At 36.0% G+C, this 17,045-nt stretch overlaps 1 pseudogene; it reads right to left on the bottom strand.

The window, feature by feature from the left end:
- Window positions 1–14,092: 14,092 nt before the first annotated feature.
- On the bottom strand, window positions 14,093–14,684 carry LOC127544246 (FGFR1 oncogene partner 2 homolog; annotated as a pseudogene).
- Between the last annotated feature and the right edge of the window lie 2,361 nt (window positions 14,685–17,045).

The following is a 17,045-nucleotide window of genomic DNA, read 5'->3' as shown; positions in this document are numbered from 1 at the left end:
CCCATGGAGAGCCTTTGATTTTATTTTTAGATCTTAGCTATTTAAGACAAATCAAATGGCATCTAGTTGGCACAGTGGATATGATTCTGGATCTAAAGTCAGGAAGACTTCATTTAAATTCAGCCTCAGACATTAGCTAGTTATATGATCCTGAGCAAGATACTTAACTTCTACCTGCTTCGGTTTCCTTATATAAAAAATGGGAATAATAATAGCTCTACTTCTAAGTCTTGTTGTGAGATTCAAATAAGATTATATTTATAAAGCACAGTGTCTGGCATATAACAGGTACTTAATAAAAGCTTGTTTGTTTCCTTCCTTCCAGTGGCATGTATCTGTTATCATGTTTTACTACCACTTGGAGAAGGAATATCTATTTGTTCCAAAATTATTTGCATAGATTTTTGACTAGCTGAAGATGTACTCTAAAAATTTTTTAAATCAAAATTCTCCTTTCTTTTTTGTGAGAAAATATTAATATTGTTATGTTAATAGTGTTGCACATTATATAACATAATTATGTATTATCATTATATATGATAGAGAATATAATTATATAAGATATATGTTAATATATCTTAGGATGATGGATCTTGTACTTTGGCTTACGAAACTTTCCAAATCTATTCTGGTCCATTTTACAGCTCATAAAATATGTATTAATATAGCCACTGTATAGGTGTTAATTGCTTTATATATGACCTTTCCATTTACCTTTGATTTCAAGATGCCAGCAAGTTTCAGTGTATTCAGATACAGCCTTCTTTTGATATCTTTATGCTTTATGTTTTTGCCTGAAGGAAATCAAGATATTTGTGGTATTAATGTCATCCATTGGTTTGATGTGGCTTTGGAAATAAAGTTTGAAGTCATCAATATAACTTTTTCTTGGTGTGCTTCAAGAATTTTTCACTTATGAAATCTAAATGACATTTTATCATCATTGGAGAAGATCTCATGGGATCACAAAACTTTAATATGATTTTCAGTAAAATATTCTTATAACTTGCTGTCATCAATGTACACCAAAAGATTAAAAAGATATTTTGGTTCAATTTCCTTATTTTGGAAACTACACTTAGCTCTATTTAGGAAAGAAAAGATTTAAGACTTAGCAGAGGCATAATGGGCTGAAACTGTCTTCCTAAAAATGTTTCTTTTATAGCAATTGTTCTTGTCATTTGAGTGTTGATGATATATTTTAAATAAAGAACACTTTTCCATGGAAACATCAAATACCCTATTGTTCTCACTATACTTGGATCTAGATATATATTTTCAGTATCTGAATAAGCTATGAGTGCAGAAATGAGGTGCATTCCAGACATGAGAGACCTATTGGACAAATGAATGGAGGCAGGAGAGGGTGGAGTAAAAACAGAGTTATAAATAGTCTAGTCTGGCTAGAACATGGCTTAGTCCAAAAGGGATCTTATGAAATAAGTCTGGGATAGCAGTCATTGTCAGATTTCTTTAGCACTTTGTGGTTCAAGAATATGATTCAGAAGTTGACCTGTGAGAGCCATTCCAATTGAAAAAGTCATCACCCTGTGGCCAACCTAGTGGTGTGACTCTTTAAATTTGGCTGGTCCTCAAATGACAGATGTATTATATGTTTGCATGTTGTTTTCCTCTTTGGAATTAGAACTGTTTGAGAATAGTAACCGTGTTTTTTCCTCCTTTATTTTTTCATCCTCAGCACCTATAAGAATGCCTGGCACAAAATAGCTGTCTAATCAGTGCTTCTTGACTGACTGACATAGCCTTTAAGAACCCAGGCTTCCATTCCTCCTTCCCATAGGGAAGATGCAAAAGAGGACTTTAAGCGGTATATATCACCACAATGACAATTTTTAATCATAGTTTATTTTTCTAAATACATGCAAAGATAGTGTTCAATATTCACCTGTGCAAAACCATGTCTTCTAAATTTTTCTCCTTTTTTTCTCCTCCCTTCTTAAGACAGCAATGCAATCTGATATAAATTAAACATGTACAATTTTTTCTAAACATATTTCCATATTTATCTTGTTGAGCACTAAAAATCATATCAAAAGGGAAAGAAAGATGAGAAAGAAAAAAATTAAGCAAACAAATTATAGCAACAACAACAAAAAGGTGAAAATACTATGCTTTGATCCATATTTAGACTCCATAGTTCTCTCTCTGGATGCAGAAGGCACTTTCCATCACAAGTTTATTGAGACACAATGAGAATTAATTCAAGTTAACAAATGCTTATTGAGCACCTTCTCAGTCCAACGCTCTGTGCACAGCCCTTGGGATATAATGATGAAAAATGATTCAAATGATACAAGATAGGATTTAAAAGAAGATCTAGATAAACTGCTCTAGGAGGGCATGCCAAGGAAAAGGTGGAATTATTAGAAGGAAGCCATGGATATCAGAACATCTGGCAGTCTAGCCTCTTTAGAACACAGTATATGAAAGGAGGAAAGAAAATATGACTGGACAAAGGATATGAACAATTTTCAGATAAAGAAATTAAAACTATTTCTAATCATATGAGAAGGTGCTCTAAATCACTACTGATCAGAGAAATGCAAATTAAGACAACTCTGAGATACCACTACACACCTCTCATATTGGCTAAGATGAAAGGAAAAGATAATGATGAATATTGGAGAGGAGGTGAGAAAACTGGGACACTGATACATTGTTGGTGGAGTTGTGAATGAACCCAACCATTCTGGAGAGCAATTTGGAACTATGCTCAAAAAGTTATCAAACTGTGCATACCCTTTGACCCAGCAGAGTAACTACTGGGCTTATACCCCAAAGAGATCTTAAAGGAAGAAAAGGGACCTGTATGTACAAAAATGTTTGTGGAAGCCCTGTTTGTAGTGTCCAGAAACTGGAAACTGAGTAGATGCCCATCAATTGGAGAATGGCTGAATAAATTGTGGTATATGAATGTTATGGAATATTATTATTCTGTAAGAAACTATCAGCAGGATGATTTCAGAGAGGCCTGGAGAGACTTATATGAAGTGATGCTAAATGAAAGAGCAGAACTAGGAGATCATTATACACAACAACAACAAGATTTTACAATGATCAATTCTGATGGATGTGACTCTTTCCACCAATGAGATATAATTGAGGCCAGTTCCAATGATCTTGTGATGAAGAGAGCCATCTACACCCAGAGAAGAATCTGGGGACTGAATATAGATCATAATATAACATTCTCACTTTTTTTGTTATTGTTTGCTTGCATTTTGTTTTCTTACTCATTTACTTTCTTTTTTAAATCTGATTTCTTTTGTGCAGCAAGAGAATTGTCTAAATATATTTATACATATTGGATTTAACATATATTTTAACATGTTTAACATATATTGAATTGCTTGCTATGTAGGGGAGGGGTTGGGGAAGGAGGAGAAAATCTGAAACACAAGACTATGCAAGGGTCAATGTGGTCAAATTATCTGTGCAGATGTTTTGAAAACAAAAAGCTTTATCAAAAATAAAAAAGAAAATATACCTGGAAAAGTTGTTTAGAGGCACATAATAGGTAGCCTGAAATGTAAATATAAATGGTTTCTATTTTGTTCTATAGTCAATAACCCACTGAAGGATTGTTATTTTATTTTATTAATTTTTTTTGAGGAGAAGAATTATCAGAGAAATGCTGTGGTCATACCTATACATTACATATGTAATTTTGACATCTGGAATGGATTGGAGACTAAACAGACTATAAGCTGGAAGATCAATTAGGAGAACATTATTTTCAGATGAGAGGTGATGATAAGACTACAATAAAGTGGTACCAATAGTAATAGAGAAGGGGCAATAGAGGTTAAAAAATATTAAGAAGGTAGAATGAATAAAGGTTGGTAATGGATTGAATAATAGGTGTATAAGAGAAGGAAGAGCCCTTTGGCTGAGAAGATAGGAACAATAAAGAAGTCAGGGGAGAGGGAGTATTTGGGAAAGTTAGAAAAATAGTAAAAACCAGTTTAAGAAATACTAAGTTTGCAGTGTGAGTGGAATATCTAGGTGAAGATGTCCAGAAGGAAAATGTACATGTGGGCCTGAAGTTCAAGAGAGAGATGAGGGCTTGATATAAAAATGATTTGAATTAACAGACCTCTCTCCAAAGTTTGTGCTTTCCCTCAATTTCCAATTTTTCACCACCACAAAAAGACTTATTATAAATTAAAAAAGAATTCTTAACAGTTCAGAATACTAGGTTGATTCTAAGAAGATGAAATTAAGTAGAGATCTTTTAGTCTTTTTACTCATATTCAACTCTTTATAACCGCATTTGGGGTTTCTTGGTAAAGACACTAAAGTAGTTTTCCATTTCTTTCTCCAGCTCTAGATGAGTAACTGGACAAATAAGTGACTAGTCCAAAGTCACAAAGTTTTGTCTCTGAGACCAGATTTAAATTTAAGAAGATTCATCTTCCTAATTTGAGGTCCAGCACTCTATTCACTATGCTACCTAGATGTGTGTTACACTTAGGTTAAAAAAAAAGTCAGTCTCATTGATCTAAGGTCAGGAAAGCATGGCTAGACAGAAATTCACCTGAAAAAAGATCTGAGGAGGGTAGTAGAATGAAAACTAAATATGAGTCAATCATGTAATATAGCAGTTTAAAAAGCAACTTTAAGAAAAGACTGGGTAGTCACTTGTTAAATGGATCCTCATTCAGATATGAGTTGAAGTAACTTCTGAGATCCCTTTCAACTTTGAGTTTCTGTGAATCTATGATTTCAAACTATATCATATCACAAAATAGTGAAAAATTAATGGCAAAAGTAAGTCTGCAGAAAGTTTGGCATGAGACTCAGTGAAGTCAGAGTATCCTGAGCCTAGATGGAGCCCAGTAATTAGTTATGAATTGGAGTAGATCTGCCAGAATTATTATAGCAATCTAATCTCATTATTGATGATAGGGTAACAATTACATATGGTTGCTTTCATTCCCAATGTAGCTATATGAGGAAGTAAAAAAAGGCAATCAAGAAAATGAAATAAGGAAAAAAAGGAAAAAAATTGTAGTTAATCAAATATTTAAAAAAAAAAGAAAATCTATGCTGGAGATAATTTTAAAGTAACATGTCTCAATCTTCAAGTTCACTTAAGGAGGACAAAATTTATAAAAGAATAGAAAAGATCACAGATAGTATTAGTTTCAAAAGGACAACTAAAAATTTTTATCAATTCTAATATTTACATTCTGTTCTTTGAAAAAATTTTGTAAGAGTGGCCTAAGAATGGCTACCTACATTGAGGGTAGCCTTCATGAAAATGTGAGAAATCAGTAGGAGACTATCCTTCCTAACTTTGTGTCATCAACAAATTTAATAAGTATCTTGCTTATCTCTTCATATAAGTCATGGATTAAAAATGTCAAATGGCCCAGTGCCAATAAAAGATCTCTGCATCATTCACTAGAGGCCATCCATTAATGATCATTTAAACAATTCTGAATCTGATTGTATTGTCATTCTGTTTACATTTTTCCATGCTAAAAGGATGGCATAAGAGATTTTGACAAATGTTAAGCTGAAACATAGACATAGTACATCCATAACACTCGTTGGCCTATCAGTCTAATGAGAAAATAATAATAAGTAATTTTTAAAAAAACCTAAAGAAGGAAGGAAGGAAGGAAGGAAGGAAGAAAGGGAGGGAGGGAAGAAGGAGGGAAGGGAGGAAGAAGGGAAGGGAGGAAGAAAGGAAAGGAGGAAAAAGGGAAGGAAGGAAGAGAGGAAGGAAGGGAGGGAGGAAGGGAGGAAGGAAGGGAGAGAGGGAGGAAGGGAGGAAGGAAGGGAGGAAGGAGGGAAGGGAGGAAGAAGAGAAGGAAGAAAGAAAGGAAGGAAGGGAGGAAGAAGGGAAGGGAGGAAGAAGAGAAGGAAGAAAGAAAGGAAGGAAGGAAGGGAGGAAGAAAGGAAGGAAGGAAGGAAGGAAGGAAGGAAGGAAGGAGGGAAGGGGGAAGGAAGGAAGAAAGGAAGGAAGGAAGGAAGAAGGAAGGAAGGAAAGGAGGGAGAAAGGAAGGAAGGGAGAAGGAAGGAAGGAAGGAAGGAAGGGAGGGGGGAAGGAAGAAAGGGAGGGAGGGAAGAAGGAGGAAGGAAGAAGGAAGGAAGAAGAAAGGAAGGAAGGAGGGAGGGAGGAAGGAGGGAAGGGGGAAGGAAGGAAGAAGGAAGGAAGGAAGAAGGAAGGAAGGGAGGAAGGAGGGAAGGGAGGAAGAAGAGAAGGAAGAAAGAAAGGAAGGAAGGGAGGAAGGAGGGAAGGGAGGAAGAAGAGAAGGAAGGGAGGAAGGAGGGAAGGGGGAAGGAAGGAAGAAAGGAAGGAAGGGAGGAAGAAGGGAGGAAGGAAGGAAGAAAGGAAGGAAGGGAGGGGGGAAGGAAGAAAGGAAGGAAGGGAGGAAGAAGGGAGGAAGGAAGGAAGAAAGGAAGGAAGGGAGGGAGGAAGGAAGAAAGGAAGGAAGGGAGGAAGGAGGGAAGGGAGAAAGAAGGGAAGGAAAGAAGAAAGGAAGGAAAGGAGGAGAAAGGAAGGAAGGAAGGAAGAAGGAAGGAAGGAAGGAAGGAAGGAAGGAAGGAAGGAAGGAAGGAAGAAAGAGAGAAGGAAAGAGGGAAGGAAGGGAAAGTTCTGAAATTATTTGGCTCCAGTAAGCCAAAATGAAGCTCTCTTCTGATAAGATATTTCTCATTAAGATTTCAAAATCATAAAAAAATTTTTTTGATAGGCATCCCCAGAGATAGTTTTGATTAATAATATTTTTGTTATCTTATCAAGTGAGAAATAAAATAGGGAAACATGATCACTGAAGGTTTTTTTATCACTATCATATAATACAGGCTTATAGGATAGATTTAAAAGTTGGAAGAAATCTTAGAGGTTGTCAAGTCTGAACCCTCTATAACAGATAAGCAAAATGAGGCACAGAGAGATAAGTTACTATTGGATCCATATTGGCAGTAAATTCTAGAACTATGCTAGGCAAATTCCAAATGAAAGCAAGTATTCTTTATAGATAATGAGGTTTTCCAAATACTTGTTTTTGCAGTTGACATTGTATCAAACAACAGAACCCTATAGAACATTCACATTGAAATGCCCAAGCACTCAAAAATTGATTTGCTCTTTACCAATTCACATGGGAAAAAAAACAACTATTGTATGAAGAATGAATATTACTGAAATGCTGATTTGCAGTCTGTAGAACATATTGGGCAGGCTCTTCAGATGGACAACATGATGAATCCATAATTGAATAAAAAGAGAAGAACAAGTCCCATCACACTTGGGAAGCTGAATGATGGTATCAGTGATTCCAATTTCTTCTTCTAAAGCTTGTCTTCCATATTCATAAAGTCCTGGTGATTCTAAATGGTTGTGAATTATGGAATGCCACAATCTCAAAAGAATCAAAATTATAGGTTACTCAAGGGGAAATGGAAAGACCAGCTGGACTAGATAACTTTGAGATCCTTTCCAGTTCTGGAATTCTTTGATTCTGAGATAGCTTGGTGGGAAAGAAATGCTACTAATTAACTGCGATTGAGATTATGATAAAGTATACAAACACTTACTAGTAAATCCATGGCTTTTATAGTTACCATTCTACAGACTGTGGTCCACATATATACATCCCAAATATGCACATTTATTCTATATGCAAATAAATGTTTATACTTGTAAGTGGATACTGCAAGCAAAATTGTGATCTTTTCCATCATCCCTCATGAGATTCTTTCCCACACTCCCTCTCCTCACTTCCTAATACTTTAATGTGCTGTTGTATAATTGATCTGTGATTCAGTTAGGGAAGGTGACAGACTGGTGAGAATCTTTTTTCTTTATTACAATTATGTTGGGTCATTTCAATTGTTAGTGGACTCAAGAACTTTCTTTCTCTACACAAAATTGTAAGACCTTAGAGATGGAAGGACCTTAGAGATATTTAATTCAATTCTTACTATCATCTTCATTTTCATAGGCACCTCAATTTCCAATTCTTTCCTCTCAGAAAAGAGTTGCTATAAATATCTTTTGGTATATTTAGGTCTTTTTCTTTTTGTTTTTAAAAATCTTTTTGGAGATCCAGACCTAGCAATGGTATTGCTTGGCCAAAGGTATGCCTGGTCTTATAGATCTTTGGGCATAGTTCTAAATCGCTTTACAAAACGGTTGAATAAGTTCACAATTCCATCAACAGTGTATTAATGTCTCATTTCCCCCACATTTCCTCCACTATTTTCCTTTTCTGTCCTACTAGCCAATCTAACACATATGAGGTAGTAACTCAGAATTGTTTTAATTTTCATTTCTCCAACACTAGTAAATTAGAGCACATTTCAGCTTTTCTTGAAGGAGAGAATAGGTATATAATTTTTCTGTTCAGTCTCTAATTGAACATCTTTGGGTGATTGGGTGAGATTTCAAATAAAGAAACATATTATAACTTATAAGGAAACTTTAGGGTTTTTAAGGGAAGTCCCAGAAAGGTTTCCAGTAGCTGTGCTTTTTTTCTTTTGGATTCCCTATGAGGAAACTCTTCTACCAATGTTGGTTGGAACCTGCTCTACCATTATAGTCTTAGAAATCTGTCTTTTCAAGAAAAATAAATCACCATGAAAAGTGAGTCTTGGAGATGTGATGGGAAGGGCAGAGTCTGGCAGGTGGAAAAGCCAAGTTATATCTACCTTGGTAATAGTAATTCCTTTGCTATATTAGGGGTTTCCTCCACCTCTTTCTGAGCTCTGGACTTCCTGCAGAAGGTGAGACTTTAGCTGAAACTTGAAGGAATCCAGAGAAGTCAAGAGTCAGATATGAGAAGAGAGAGCCTTCCAGACATGGGACACAGTCATTGAAAATGTTCAGCCTCAGGTGATGGAGTGCCATGTGAGAGGAACACAATGAGAGCAGTATTACTGGGTCAAAGAACATAGGAATGGAATAAGATATATATATGTATACTGGGAAGATAAGATAATACCATGTAATAAAGGGTTTTTAAAGGTAAACAGATTTTATATTTGATCCAGAGGTAATAGGGAGCTACTGAGTTTATTAAATGAGGATGGAATGGGGTGATATAGATCAAATCTGCACTTTTGAAATTGTTTTTCAGTTTTACCTGAGTGACCCCATTTGGGGTTTTCTTGGTAAAGATACTGGAGTAGCTTTGCCATTTTCTTTTCTGATTTCTAGAATCACCCAGCTAATGCCTGAGGCTGGATTTGAACTTTGACTTTCCTGACTTCAGTCCTAGGTTTCTATTCCCCTGCATCACCTAGCTACCTATGACCTGCACTTTAACATTGTAGGCCTAAAAGCAGCCACCAATTGAGAAAGAGTTAAAGCTCAAACTCACCTGTCATTTAATCCCAACAATTCATCAAAATCCCTACAGCCAATATTGGACAATTCTATTAATATTTAGAAGATATAATGCTAATATTAGTAGTGAAATTAGGATAATCTAATTGACAGCTGGAAGTAGAGTGGGGAGAGAGATTTGAGGCAGGGAGATAAAAATCGAGGCTAACTGGAGATGTCTGACTGGCTGTCCATGCTTTCTTTTCTAATGAGTCTTCTTGGTAATTGGATTTTCCTTTTTTGTAGGCAACAGTAGATCTGATGCAATCTCATTACCATTTCTTCATCTTCAGCCTGTTTCGGAAAAGGATGGGTTTTGTTCAGCAGATGTTAAGCTCCCCTACTCACAAGGGGAACTATAACTGGGTTCCTTACCTTTCACTAGGTACTTGGACGTCTCCGAAGCAGCTTCCTCCAGCTGCTACTATCATTTCTTTTCTTTTCTTTTTTTTTTTTAAGTAACTTTTTATTGACAGAACCCATGCCAGGATAATTTTTTACGGCATTATCCCTTGCATTCACTTCTGTTCCGATTTTTCCCCTCCCTCCCTCCACCCCCTCCCCCAGATGGCAAACAGTCCTATATATGTTAAATAGATTACAGTATGTCCTAGATACAATATATGTGTGCAGAACCGAACAGTTCTCTTGTTGCACAGGAAGAATTGGATTCAGAAGGTAGAAATAACCGGGGAAGAAAAACAAAAATGCCAGCAGTTTACATTCATTTCCCAGTATTCTTTCTTTGGGTGTAGCTGCTTCTGTCCATCCTTGATCAATTGAAACCGAATTAGCTCTCTTTATCGAAGAGATCCACTTCCATCAGAATACATCCTCAAACAGTATTGTTGTTGAGGTCATTATATACCTTCTGGTTCTGCTCATTTCACTCAGCATCAGTTCATGTAAGTCTCTCCAAGCCTCTCTGTATTCATCCTGCTGGTCATTCCTTACAGAACAATAATATTCCATAACGTTCATATAGCACAATTTACTCAACCATTCTCCAATTGATGGGCATCCATTCATTTTCCAGCTTCTGGCCACTACAAACAGGGCTGCCACAAACACTTTGGCACATACAGGTCCCTTTCCCTTCTTTAGTATCTCTTTGGGATATAAGCCCAGTAGAAACACTGCTGAATCAAAGGGTATGCACAGTTTGGTAACTTTTTGAGCATAGTTCCAAATGCTCTCCAGAATGGCTGGATGTGTTCACTATTCCACCAACAATGTGCTACTATCATTTCATGGCACGCAACGAACAGTCAAACAGTCAAACAAATTCAACAGCAAAAAACCAAAAACAAGGGGAAAAAAAACCAACCCAGGATCCTGTAGTCTTAAATCACATTCATCTTACCAGTAGCTTTTCTAGATAGCCACGAAAAGAAGAGGATGCTGTGGGTAGGTGACAAGGTAGAGAGGTTGAGATCCTGATGCTTTTATATTTTATCTTCAAAGCCCTGAATGATCCATTTTTTTGAATGTGAGAAAGATTGATTTAGAGGACAGAAACTTTAGGTCTTCCCTCCAGCATGTTGAATGCAAAAATCCCTCTGATAACCTTAGGGAGTTCTGATTGGCTTTCCCTCTGGCCCTCAAGCATTGCTGCTAAGGAAATCTTTGGTCATAAAATTTCTTAATATTGGGTCATTGTTCTTACCCCATTCAGACCAGTGATGAGTAGGATGGAGTGAAATTAAGGATGACCCACTTTGAGATGGCCTCCTATTGTATTAAGAATCCATTTTATTAGGGAAATATATTTAATTGTTGTCATGATTATTACTTTTGGGAACACTAACTTTTTTTTATTTTTGCCAATCATCTTTGCTGATAAAATTTTATAGTACCCGTTCCAAATACAGATTTCAAACTTCTGGATTACAAAAATAATTCTTATGTGATGAAAATTTATTATACAAAATGAAACTCTGCAAGATCCTAAAATTAAATCTCAAAATCCACAATATATCTATGATGGTTAAGAGGATATAAATTAAATCAGAACTTTATCTACAGAAGTACTCATTAAGCATATTTTCAAATAATAGCTGCCTCAATATTGCCATATTCTAACCTGAACAGTGCATCTTGTCTATTTTCTTAAGTTAATTGGGATAAAACCAAAATTATTCGGGCAAATCTGCCATCAACTCAAGTACTGTTTCTTAATCAAAGTTAGAAGATAGTAATGAAACAATTCTAAGGAAAAAAAATCTATTTTTAATTGGAAATATTTACTAAGGCCTCTGGAATAAAGTTTCATTTTATTTTAAATAAAAAAAGAAACACCCAATGTTTGGGAAGGTAAGTTTGAGTAAATAACTGTTGCTTTTATTCTTAGCAATATGTGAGTCTCTACACACTAATAGATTATGCCATAAGAGTAATATTTCTTCAACAGATGATCTAAATGGAATTTGTAATCTGTGCTAATTTGAGAAAGCTTTGTTTCTACTTTATTGTCTATTTAAATAATGACCCAAACTTCAATTACTTCTTTACTTGATTGTCTATTTTGAAAATTCACATAATGGTAATAAACAAATTGTAGATATATATCCATAAATCCAAGAAAAGGAACTATTCACAAATATCCGTTTCAGTATGATGACCATAAAAAAATCTGAAAGGTAATAGGAACAAATGAGTTCAAGGGCAGATTCAGAGACCTACAATTATAGTTTCTTTGCTCCTGTTGGCAAATAATAAGAAAAACAAGCCTTTACAAAGAATAAAGGTTTCTTTTTTAGAAACAACATGAAAAGTTATTTACTATTAAGAAGACAAAAATAAATACTTTGGGGTTTTTAGCTCACTTCAAAAATTTCTCTGTTTCTAGCTTTCTATATCAGACTTTCCATTTGGGTAATCTAAAATTGATTAAATTTGATAAAATTGATAAAAAGTCGATTTCTACAATCAACCAGAAAAAACATGATCAAATAAATATTTATTAAGTAATCCAAACCTAATCTCTCCTCATTTCCCCCAAGTAGTAGTTCAAGTTTTCTTTCTTAGAAAATAATAAAGCTTTATTTTTCATTATTGAAAAAATAATTTCTACATTTCTTTCTCAGTAAATTATATAATATATATATATATATATATATAATATAATAGCTGTCCAGTTAATATCCAAAATGTCATTATCAATTGTGTTATGTTGCTTAAAACAAAAAACCATTTAGGATCTAGGCTTGAAGAACAAAGATATATCCAAATTGATGGTCTATGCCACAAAACTAAAAGATTATCAATCTTTTAAAAAAGTTGATTTTGTTTTGTTTTGTTTTTGACAATCTTGAAATCTTTGAAAGGTTTTTTCCTTAAGAAATGTAGACGTAGGCCTAGTACATGTAAAATATAATAACTCTTTGCTAATCTTCATTATCAAAATAGAGATCAAATTTAGGAATGGATACATTTCCTTTTTTTTTTTTTTTATAAGTCCAAGCTAAGAAATGTGGATTTTCAAAAAAGGTATAACTCTTTAAATTTTATGTAGAGCTTTATTCATGTATATTTATTATTTGGGTAAAAAAAAGAATAGCATATCAGAGGCCTAGTATAATGTGGATTTTCAAAAAAGGTATAACTCTTTAAATTTTATGTAGAGCTTTATTCATGTATATTTATTATTTGGGTAAAAAAAAAGAATAGCATATCAGAGGCCTAGTATAATCAATTCTTTCTATATATGAGAACTTGTCTTTGTTTACATCTAATAGCAATGACTCAAAATTTCTACTTTCCCACTAAAATTAATAGGAATAATTTAGACCAGCAGGATGAATACAGAGAGGACTGGAGAGACTTTCATGAACTGATGCTAAGTGAAATGAGCAGAACCAGGAGATCATTATATACCTCAACAACAATACTGTTTGAGGATGTATTCTGATGGAAGTGTATCTCTTCGATAAAGAGAGCTAATTCGGTTTCAATTGATCAAGGATGGACAGAAGCAGCTACACCCAAAGAAAGAACACTGGGACATGAATATAAACTGCTTGCATTTTTGTTTTTCTTCCCCGGTTATTTCTACCTTCTGAATTCAATTCTCCCTGTGCAACAAGAGAACTGTTCGGTTCTGCACACATATATTGTATCTAGGATATACTGTAACCTATTCAACATGTAAAGGACTGCTTGCCATCTGGGGGAGGGAGTGGAGGGAGGGAGGGGAAAAATCGGAACAAAAGTGAATGCAAGGGATAATGCTGTAAAAAATTACCCTGGCATGGGTTCTATCAATAAAAAGTTATATAAAAAAAAGACAAATATTCAGTCAATAAAAATAATTTTCCATAAAAAAAAAATAGGAATAATTTAACATGTAAAGGACTGCTTGCCATCTGGGGGAGGGGGTGGAGGGAGGGAGGGGAAAAATTGGAACAGAAGTGAGTGCAAGGGATAATGATGTAAAAAATTACCCTGGCCTGGATTCTGTCAATAAACAGTTGTTTAAAAAAATAAAATAAAATTAATAGGAATAAAACTAATGACAACCAAATATTGATCTTCTGCTAAAATCTTTTAAAAATGTCATTTGACAGTGTGCTGTGCACAATATAAAAAGAATTAAATGAAGGGCTGATTTAAGATTGTGATTTTTCTGGTGCTCAATTCATTAACAACTTTTAAAGTAAAACCTGGTTCATTATTAGGAGCTTTGGCAATATGAAAGCTTAGCGATATCTTGACTCTAGTTTTTCTTAGGGTTCAGGTCACTGCTGACAAAGATGTTCTCTCTGATGCATTGCTTTCTTGAAACTCAGAAATGAATCTCGAGTTTTTTGAAGGATTTCTCTCAAGCCTGTGTTTTCTTGTTCAAGCTGAAAAATTCATTCCTGATCCTTACATCCCTGCTGCTCATCAATTTCAATAACTTTCCTCATTAGTGCTGCCATTTCGGTAATACGGTCCACATGTACTTTCAATCCTTTGGAATGTTGCTCCTTTAACTTCGTTATAATACCTGGGTCATCTTTTTTATTGGCCATTAGCAACCTAAACATCGATACTTGTTCGTTTGAATTCTAAAGCAGACTGGTGTTCTTCGAGAGATGCGAGTGATTATTTTCTCAGTGCAACTCTTCCGATATGTCTGTTTTCTTGCTGATTCCCCATAACTAAAGTAGATCGTGGTCAGTTTCTCGCAACCTCATTCAGTTCTTGAATTTCTTCTTGCTACTTTGCTTGTTGAGAACTGTACTTTATTCAAGCAGAGATTCTGTGACATTGTTATGGTCTCTTAATCATTCAACAAGTGCTTTAACGCATCTGCAAAAGCTTTTTCAATCGCGCAGCTCATTTTCTCTTCTCCCTCTCGGTCTCCGCGGCCCCGCTGCCGCCACCACCTATGGGAGGGTTCTGCTCGCGGGGACCGGGTCGGGGCTCCAGTCCTCCCTATGGGGTCGCAGCATCTGCAGGACCGCAGAGCTAGGCAGAGACAGCAGCGAGGGGAGGCGTCCTGATCCAGCCCCTAAAGCTGAATCCGTATGGGGTTGCCCACACAACCTCCAGCACTAGGGAAGAAGAACACTTTAACTCTTTAAAATAATTTTTTTGACATTTATTTTATAATTTATTTATTTAGCTGAGGCAATTGGGGTTAAGTGACTTGCCCAGGGTCACACAGCTAGGAAATGTTAAGTGTCTGAGGTCACATTTAAACTCAGGTCCTCCTGACTTCAGGGCTGGTGCTCTGTCCACTACACCATCGAGCTGCCCTGACACTTTAACTCTTAAGAGACTTAAGCCGATACTGTTTTCATGGGAGACCATCTGAACTTCTATAATCTGCCTTCTTCATTCTTTTCTCTTTTAATCCCACCAGATGGTGGGAAATGAACCTGTTTGTATTTCTTATTTGTTGGATCCACCTCCAGGTCTTTGATGAAAATAACAGTTCACATTTGCATCAAGTTTTACATATCTTAACTCATTTGATCTTCATAACAAACCTGTAAAATTAGTCCTGCAGGTTTTATCATTCTCATCACAGACCAGAGGAACCTGAGATTCGGAGCATAAGGGACTTTCTCAGGGTCACACAGCTGGGGAATAGCAGAGGTGGGATTTGAATAGAGAGAGGTTTTTCCTGATTCCAAGATTAATGTTCTTTTCACTATACTTTTGACACATCCCAAAATTCAACTGATGCATCCAGCTTGTTGTAGGGGAGCATTAGGTATAATTTCTGAATAGAACCTTCCATCACAAGAATTCTCCGTAGAGGAGAGAGAACATATAGTTCCAAGTATGATTTACTGAGAGCAGGGGGAATGAAGGCCAGAAGCTCAGCTAGAAAGATTCACTGGGCTTAACAATGACTCCTCTGATGTTTGAGAGCAAGCCTGACGAGATACTGGAGAAACCCGGAGGAGTGCTAAGTATGCCAGGCAAACAGCAGAGATAGGAAGAATTGATTTGTTATGAAATATGTGGGCGACCTGAAGAGAACATTTTAGAGACTTTCGGTTGTTTTATTAGCAGTGGAAGGTGAACTGTCTAGAAGGACAGCTGTCACCTGGTGATGAGAAGCACTGAGTGGGCTGGAGGAAGATTTCCTGGTGATGACCGTGGGAGATCAAATAGTGATAAGATTTTAGCACACATATGCACTCCCACAGACTGAGAAGAAAGGAGAGGATGAGGAAAAATATACATCTTCTGAGCATTGTTGTTTCTGGTTCACACGACCCAGGACCAAATTTACCCGTCCAGGTGTACTTTTGCGTCAAGTCCAATAGATAAATTGACATACTCACATGGTGACCAGGTTGGTGACATCCTAAAAAGGCCATTTCCGTTTTCCTGCCTTACAATAACATAGAGAACAATAAAAGGGAAGCAGAATGGTGACAGTGGGAAAAAGAAACAAACAAAAAAACCACTGGTTTTGGTATCAGACAACCTGAGTTCAAATTCTGTCTTGGATATTGACTACCTACATGATTTTGGACAAATCATGTAACCTGCCAGTTTCTTCATCTATAAAATGAGATGTTGGACTAGATTGCTTCTTGAAGTCCTTTTCAACTCTATAGTTCAGCTCTATAGAGCAAATTATTCAATCCCCCTGTGTCTCAGTTTCCTTCTCTGTCAAATGAGGGGGTTGGACTAGATGGTCTCTGAGGTCCCTTCCAACCCAACATCTACCACCCTATGATTCCTTTAATTCCAACTCTCTGCCCATAGTCATTCATTTAGTAAATATTTATTGGGTGCATGACTTCTCTGAGCATTCATCAGCAAGGTAACAGGATTCAACTAGGTTTTCTATGATGTTATTCTACTGGTACAAAACATAGGATTTCTATTATTGCTGTCCCCAGCTGCTCAGAAGAAAACAAATGTGAAACTGACCCTTAGAATATGCATTCTGAAAGTGCTGTTACCATCAGACTAATATTAAATAAGTCAAAATTTTACTTAGGCTTAGGAAGGATTGTAGAGCCATAGCAAGTTATTAAGGAAAGCTAGGGATATTGGTGGGGGATAGTTAGGTGACACAAAGGATAGAGTGCCAGGACTCATCTTCCTGAGTTAAAATCTGACTTCACAGGTTAGCTGTGTTATCCTTGCCAAGTCACTTAACCCTGTTTGCCTTAGTTCCTCATTTATAAAATGAGTAGAAGGTGGCAAATCACTCCAGAATTTTTGCCAAGAA

The sequence above is a fragment of the Antechinus flavipes genome, chromosome 1, assembly GCF_016432865.1.
Source record: "Antechinus flavipes isolate AdamAnt ecotype Samford, QLD, Australia chromosome 1, AdamAnt_v2, whole genome shotgun sequence".
NCBI classification, from domain to species: domain Eukaryota; kingdom Metazoa; phylum Chordata; class Mammalia; order Dasyuromorphia; family Dasyuridae; genus Antechinus; species Antechinus flavipes.
This window is presented reverse-complemented; position numbering and strand designations above follow the sequence as displayed.